The sequence below is a fragment of the Bidens hawaiensis genome, unplaced genomic scaffold (genome assembly GCF_021521415.1).
Source record: "Bidens hawaiensis isolate Kalapana, Puna unplaced genomic scaffold, B.hawaiensis_p1.1 tig00027837_1, whole genome shotgun sequence".
NCBI classification, from domain to species: Eukaryota; Viridiplantae; Streptophyta; class Magnoliopsida; order Asterales; family Asteraceae; genus Bidens; species Bidens hawaiensis.
In genome coordinates, this window is record NW_027494523.1 from 35,799 (window position 1) to 44,773 (window position 8,975).

The following is an 8,975-nucleotide window of genomic DNA, read 5'->3' on the forward strand; positions in this document are numbered from 1 at the left end:
TTGGGCAAGTTGCAAGTTGATGAACAGTTACGCTTCGTCGAAGAACCAGTTGAAGTCTTGGATTGGGAGACCAAAACACTCAAACACAGCAAGATTCCCATTGTTAAAGTTTGTTGCAACTCAAGACGTGGACCAGAGTACACGTGGGAACGCGAGGATCAAATGATGAAAAAGTATCCTCACCATTTTGAAGGGTAGGCCAAACACCGAAAACCGCGAAAACCGAAAAACCATTAGAAATCACCGGGTATCAATTAAATTTCGGGAACGAAATTTCTTTCTATAGGGGGATGATGTGATAAACTGAAAATTTTTTCCTTTTCAAGCAGCCATCGCGAAATGAAACAAATTTTCGGGACGAAAATTCTTTCAACATGGGAATGATGTGACACTCGTCAATTTCAGGTTAACTCTGTTAATCCGAACTCTGTTAATTCAAACTCAAGATCACACGAAATAGGTCATTCCAGTTAACGCATTTCTCATTGCATTCAATTAGAGTTTAAATGACACATTACAATCATTACACAAGTAGTCTTTTGGAGTTTCACTAAAACACACACAAGTCAACTCAAACCGTTGGTGAACAAACAATAAATAATATAAACAAGTGGTTGGTATAAATACGTGTTATGTTTATAGATGACTATGTGCTTGCATTGTGTAACATTATTTCATGGAGAAAATAAACTAGTTGTGCTAGAATAAAACAAATTAGGAGTGGAGGGTGCAAAGTGTAACATGTATTATAAGTAATAATATTTAAACATACTATTAACACAAAACCCTAACCCTCTCCTCTCCCTCTCTCCCTTTTGTGATCGGCAACCCCCTCCCCTTGGATCGGCCGAACAAACAACACACACACACATACACTACATCTACAAGCTTGATTGAAGGGTTAAAGTATTAACTAGGTAACTAAACACTCCCTTAATCCATTCCATTGATGTGTTTGCATTATTAAACATGATGATCATAAACCCTAAAGGCTAAACATATTGATTATTGATGATTGTATGCATGATTTTTGGTTCATAGTTTGTTGAGTTTTTGGTGAAAACTAATGTTGGACAGAATCATAATTGCATGTTAAAATGACTGTAACTTGATGTTAATTATGTATTTCGAAGTGATTATTGATTCTATTATGTAGTAGGTCGAGTCTAGTTTCTAAAGAGTCTGAGTTTGTAATTTTTGGACGTGCGGAAATTAGATTTTATTAATTTACAAATCTGTTGCGCAGGTCTGATTCGGGAAGCCTTCTTGTAGGCTATTTTGTACATAGTATATCTCACAAACGAAAAGACCAATTGAGTTGATTCCACTTCTGGAAGTTAATTATTTGAGTGTGTAATCTAACCCAATTGGTCTTGAATTAATTGGATTAACCATGTAACGGTAATAGTAAAGAACATTTTGTTGCGCATGATAATGACTGCTTTGTGCTTACTGTGTTGTTTTAATCCTTGTGAGAAAACCGTATGTAATAAAAATATAATAAAAATATTTTTAGAAACCTAACTCACGTGTGCTTCTATGATGAAGTATTGGTGATGTTATCTACATGTATGGTTAGTGAAATAGAGTAATTTTGACGTGTTAACATCTATCTCGATAACTTAGCTGCTGAATTCTTTGATTTAACATGAAAAGTGATTATTTGCCCGATGTTTGCTATGTGTTTGACATATTTGCCCTTGTGGTAGATATTTTACTAATTATGTGCCGTAGTAATACTTAACACTATACTTGTTCACACATGTAACTTATCACCACCGTGTTTGTCGTGTCGCACTTGTTTCACAAACGTAACACGAACACATCTCATGCATAATTTTTATGTGTCGAGTCTAGACACTCATTCGTAGTTAAAACACTTAGAAATATCATTTTGTTTTTATAGCACTAGTGAGGATTTCTGTGATGCACGCTTTTTCTCGGATTTGTTTGATAACTTCGCAAACAGTGAGTTTCACGGCCCCTTTTACTCTTTAATGTTTTTATTAGAGGGAGATAACATACTCCAACACTTTAGATTTTTTTACTATTTATATATCACTTTTAAGGCTAAGTGGCAAACAAACCAACTAAGTCCTTCTAAACAATCGAATCGGTTAATATTTGATAATAGCGAGTCACCTTTGAGTAGTACTACTGGGTTTGAAAAACCCCACCCAACTCTAAACTCGACTGTAGGTCGAGTGGGTGTAATTTTGGCTAACACATTACCAAGGTCGTGGTTGGCATGGTGGAAAGGCAATCGTATAAACAGTCAGCTTCGGTGTCGAACACTTAGTAATACATGCTTGATAGGTTAGCTACCTATTGATATATAATTGAAATAACACTATCTGGTAACACTAAAACGCAACGCTTAATTTACGTAAACCTATGAACTCACCAACCCTGTGTTGACACTTTTGGTATGTTTTTCTCAGATAGTCGAGGCGAACGAGCGGAATAGGACATGCATTCACTGAACTCTATTGTTTTAAACTTCTTGTAAATTTTATCATGATAACTGTGTTTTTAAGTCGTCCTGTGTGGCGCAACTATTTGCTTTACAGTTTACGCTTTCGCATTTTTACTTAAAACTTGATGTCTTGGTTATCTTTAAAACTTTAACTGTGGTGTTTGATATAACTAATGATTCCGATCCTGTTAGTTGACACACTCTGATGGTGAAACTCCGTTAGTTGATTTTGAGGGTGTGACAGAACGTAAACAAACTTAAACGAACGATCATAAATGAGTGTTCAAGAACATAGATGAATGAGTGAAACATTTTTCATGTTCGTAGTGTTTATTATAAAAGAATTTCCAGTGTGAACACGCAAAATAATTAACTCCTCTATAAAACTTTCAGTATTGACTTTTTAGTGCTTATTTCACATTTTCGTTGTTGTATTTGAAGTAAAGTATCATCACTAATCGGTTATTCGGTTAACCCGAAACCCTAATTTTTATAAAAAATGAACCCGAAACCCGACTCTATTAACAATTCGGGTTATTCGGGTCAACCCGAATAATACTTTTTGACCCTATTTAACCCGAACCTAATTAGCATATTCGGGTTAGGGTCGGGTCGGGTCGGGTTAATCGGGTTCGGGTATTTTGGACACCCCTACTTACCGGGTTTTTAGTTATGGATATGGCGGCAATATTATCTACAAAAATATGAGTAGCAAGAAAATTCAAACCGTAGTCGCGCATTTGTTGTTGTAATCCACAAAACCTGAGAACGGCAGCTAGAAGCAGCTAATATTCAGCTTCACGGGTGGATAACGACACAGTCGTTTGCTTGTTACACTGCGATGTCACCAGCCTACTACCAAAGAATTGATAGCCGACGTGGTAGATTTGGCGTTCAGCTTGCAGCTACCATAGTCAGAATCAGAAAGTGCTTTCAGCTCAAATACATTGTCTCGAGGATACCAAAGACCGACCCCTAGATTCCGCTTAAGATACCGAAGTATCCACTTCACCAACGTTAGGTGAGAGACCCTTGGACTGGATTGATATCGGGCACAAAGACAAGTCGGATACATGATGTCTGGCCTAGAAGCAGTAAGGTACATGAGGGAACAAATCATAGAATGGTAGAGTGTTTCATCGACCTTCTCCCCGATGGGATCAGGACCAATTCCATGATTAACCGGAATACGAGTGCTACTCGGAGATGAGTCAGCCATGTTGAACTTTTCAAGGATATCAATGACATATTTTGTCTGGTGAATAAATATCCCATCAGACTCTAGTTCTGCTTGCAATCCTAGGAAAAATTTAACTCTCCCATAGCGCTCATTTCGAATTTCGACTTCATAACCTCCTCAAAATCTGTGCACATAACATCATTCATAGACCCAAAAATGATATCATCCACATAGGCATGGACTATCAGTAAATGACCATCCACTTTCTTAGTGAAGAGTGTACAATCAACGGTGCCACGAACAAAGTTATTGTCTAGGTCGTTTTACGGATCGTAATCACGTTATGTTTACTCTACGATGATTAATGGCGAAATCACTAATCAAAGGGATAAACACATGCAATTCACAAAGATTCTCTATTATTGATATGACATGAAAACTCTCAAGATTACAAGATATGATTCTCTATGATTGTTTCTCCCTCTAAGAATTACAAATGATTATGAAGGATTCTAAAATATGACATATAAGCTCCTATTTATACTAAAACACTATAGACCGTATAAGTTGGTGTGGCGTATGAGCATATACGCCCGTATAACTTATACGTTCCGTACAACATATCTAACAATATTAGCTCGTTTAACCAATCCAAGACCTAGCGATAGATTAAAATGCTCTAACAGACTCCCCCTTGGATATTGATTGGTCTTGGTGTCAAAGCAGTAGACGTTTTATGATCCAACAGACTCCTCTTCAGATATTGCTTAGATTAACAAACTCGATCTTCAAGTCATCTCCCCCTATCGTCCTGATAGTCTAACACACTCCCTTTAGGCTTTCTGAATCGACATGTATAATTGTTGACGTTTTTGACCTTTTGGATTTAACGGATATATCTTTTTCAACATCATCTTGATCGGATGAGTCCTTTGTCTTAATGATCCGTGATACAACTTTGAAGTAGATCTTTTCACGTAAAATTTCAACTTTTCAAGCTTCTTTTCATTACAATCTTTCAAATCAACAACCTCAACGTTTGGCTTTCTCGAAACATTTTTAACGGTGTCATCTTTTCTTCTGAATGTTTGTTTCGGATGACCCTTTGGAATATCTGATTGGACATTTGAGCTCGTATTTTAAGATTTTGAATTTTGAAAATTTTGTTTTTCTGTTTTCAGAACATCTTGGTTGCCCGCATTTGATTTTGGAATGTAAACAAACTTAGAACTATTCTTGTACCAAGAAGATTTTGTAGTTCGTTACGTTTGTCTTTTTGAACAAAGAAATCCTTATTGAGTTGATTTTGGTATTTGATTTCTTTCTTGCTCTCAGATGCCGTACCATGAACAAATGCAACCTTATTAATTTGCTCAAGCTTAACAGTTTGTAATTCCTGTTTAAGCGCAACATTCTCGTCAATGAATTTATTTATTGTTTTCTCAATTTTATCAACCTTCATCAAAAGTGCCTTTTCACTTTTTATTTTTATTGAAGTTGAACATAAGCTTCCCTTACACGATTAAGCTCATTCAGTAACGAATCAATGTGATTTTTTTAACCTTTTGTACTCCTCACATTTTCAGAAGATTTACCTTCCTCGACTTTGTTTTGAACTTTGAAATCCAACAATAATTCTATAACCAAATCTTGATCATATTCTGAATCACCATCATCATCGAATTTGGGAGTGTTTTCAATTTCAGATAATGACGATTCTTCAAAATTTAAAAACGATACATGTTTCTTTATCTTCTCAATGAACTGAGAAAAATTGCATGTGTTAGGGTTGATTGAATTGCTATAACGAGTGTACTCAAACTTCAGGTGATGTCTCAACGAGCGTATATGCCAACCTGTCAATGTAGTCTAACTCACTTTTCTCAATCCCAACATCTTTCATTTCATTCACGAGATCGCAGTATCGATTGATTAACGAATCAAACGATTATTTAGTCAATATATCAACATATCGAATTCTCTCTTCAACGCTTGCCTTTTGATTCTTCTCTTATAAAAAATAATTTCTTTTTTTCTTTCTGAATTCTTATAAATGATAACATGCAAAATAAAAAAATGAAAATCCATACATGTGGTCTGGATTTTTCGGTTTTGATTACTCGTAAAACCGAAATTTGTTTTTTCACGACAAAATATAACAAAATAGTAGTTTTTATTGGGTTCGGTTAATTCTGTACTTATCGAAACAGGTTGGGTTGACCCGTTTGACTTGTTTGACCAGTTGACTAGTTTGACCCATTCTTTGTAAAAAAAAGGAGTTTTTTTACCTTGCTTTGCCTGAGATCTACAAGAGCCTTATAACTACCAACTGTTGCCATACTTCCTAAATGCTTATAAACAAACGGGTCCCCGAGTTCCACATCACAGCTACTGTTGGCGTATCCACCACCAGCTTTACCGATCTTGTTTAGAAGTTCGGCTAGGTACTTCCCCTCTCTCTCCGCCACCTGAAACATATATGCAACCCGCGTGACTTCAGATAAAAAAAGAATAGCATGTAACATGTCACACGGGTTGGGCCAGGCCCACTTACTTGGGCCAAAGCCGGAAGGGTTGATTTCCCTGTGCTCTCAAGGTACCCGCTGCAATCCCCGATTGCGAAAACGTCGGGTGCGGATGGTACCCTTAACCATTCATCAATCCCAATCCTACACAAAATATTCACGTTTTGATAAATAATCAATGTATCATCAAAAAGGTCACAATATGAGTAACATGAAACATGTGTTGTCCATTTTCTATTAATAAAAATTTTCAATAAGTACCTAATGTATTTAAATATTAAATATATAATATAACTAGAAAAATGGTGATGATATACATACACCCCTGTCACATAAGTTTGGTAAAGTTATACGGGTCGCAAAAGGTTATACGGATTGTATAACTTTTACAGACCACCTTGAAACGAGCTCGTATAATACCTTTTTTTTATTTCAGAAGGGTGCATACAACATTTTTCACATATCATACGGGTCATATGATATGTGGTAACGGTTATACGTTCCGCATGATATGCCAGTGGTGTTCGTATAGCCTGTCTCTTAGAGAAACACTATTACTATGATAATAATCTAAATTCTAAAGTTCTAAACCTTTAAATAAAACAATTTAAAATGATGTATACAAGTTGCATGCATTGAAACCTACATTTTGGATCACTTGACTGGTTCCTTTTTTAACCATATAAGTCATTCGACTCATTTGACATGTTTGAGATAACCGCTTATTACCTTCCACCTGGAGCCTTTGGGAGATCTATATTTCTAACGAAAGTCGAGGGACCCACACCAGTAGACCAGACCAATAAACCGTATGGAACCTCAGTCCCGTCACTTAGAATTATCTTTTGAGGTTGAACATCCTTCACGGTTCCACGAACTAAACGAACTCCAGACTACAAGAATACATTAAATGTAAGACAAAGATTCAAACTTTTAATAAACAAAATTACAATAACTAGTTATCTTTGTATTGCATCCATCATAAAGACTGTAGCTTTTTAAGTAACTATTATTAGTTCTTTTAAAGATAAATATTTACCTTGGTCAACTGATTAGTAGCATATACGCGTAAGCGGTCATCAAACGAAGATAAGATATCATTAGCCTGCAAAAATCCATAATTATGTTCAGAAAATTATTTTCTAAAAAACCATTTTCATTTTGACCCGTAAAAGAATAATCTCCAAAGTCCAAACACACAAACCTCACCTCAATCAAAGTAACATGAATGTAATCTTTTACATGAGAATATCTTTGACGAACATCTTTCATGATAAAATCACTAAGTTCACCACTGAACTCAACTCCAGTAGGCCCGCCTCCAACAACAACACAATGCAAAAGTCTACGTTTTTCTTCATCAGTAACGCCTGTGACGACACCATAAATATGTAAAATTAAACCAAAAGAAAATATTATTTAATTTATGAAACTAACATACCGGGCACATCAGAGAGCATCAAGTTGAGAAGCAGTTTTCTTCGGATTTCTTGAGCATGGTACACCTCACGAAGGAAAATTGCGTGTTCTTTCACGCCGTTAATTCCAAAAGTCGAAGCTTCGGCCCAGAAGCAATAATTAATTTGTCATATGCAATCTTGAAATCCCATGGTTCTAGTGTTTGTACTCCTTCTGTTATTGTTTGGCAATGCACCTAATATTTTACAATTTGTTTGTGACTAATGGCATTAGGCATTGTAATTAAGCAATTAGCCACTAAAAACCTGTTTGTGCATTAAAGATTCAAACTTTTTCTATATTTTAAAGAATCTTGAACTTAAATACCAGTCAAACAATTGAACCTAAATCGAAATCAATAGTTTATTACATGATAATTAAGCAAGCCGGATGAGATTATTCAAGAATAACAAACAATGTAACTAAAAACCTATTTTTGTAGAATAAATATATCGAAGATTCAATCTTTTTCAGCATTAAAGAATCTTGAACTGACATACCTCATTATCATAAATCAAAATCGATAGTTTATTACAGGATAATTGAACAAGCCCAGATGGGATATTCAAGATTAAGCAAACAATGTAACTAAAGACATATTTTTGTAAGTTTAAATTGATCAAAGATTTAAAAACTTTTTCAACATTAAAGAATGTTAAACTGAAATACATTAACGTATCTCATGATCACAATTCACAAATCAAAAGCTATAGTTTATTGAACAAGCCCAGAGTGGGATTTAAGATTAAACAAACAATTTAACTAAAAACCTGTTTTTGTAGATTCAGTTAATCAAAGATTCAAACTTTTTCTATATTAAGGAATCTTGAACTGAAATGCCAGTCAAACAATTGACCATATATCTAAATCCCTGAATTATTACAGGATAACTGAAAAACCTGTTTTTGTGTATTAGATAGATCAAAGATTTAAACTTTTTCAGCATTAAAGAATCTCGAACTGAAAATACAATAACATACCTCATGATCATACATCAAAATCTATAGTTTATAAGCAAACAATTTAACTAAAAACCTGCTTTTATAGATTAAATTGACCATAGACTCAAACTTTATCTATATTAAAGAATCTTGAACTAAATCAAATTCTATAGTTTAAAACAGGATAATTGAATAAACCCAGATGGGTTTGGGTTAATCAAATATATACAAACAATGTAACTAAGAACCTACTTTTGTATATCAAATAAAAAAAAGTGGTATTGGTTGGTTGACTAAAATTTAAGTGGTTTTAGTTAATTCGTTATCTTAGATAACGGACTGGTACACGTGTGCGTACATTCCATGACATATATGGGTACTCCGCTATCTGAGAT

The 8,975-nt window shown here is 34.9% G+C and overlaps 1 pseudogene; it reads right to left on the reverse strand.

Moving 5' to 3' along the window:
* Positions 1 to 5,856: 5,856 nt before the first annotated feature.
* On the reverse strand, positions 5,857 to 7,877 carry LOC143576026 (internal alternative NAD(P)H-ubiquinone oxidoreductase A1, mitochondrial-like; annotated as a pseudogene).
* Positions 7,878 to 8,975: the final 1,098 nt, after the last annotated feature.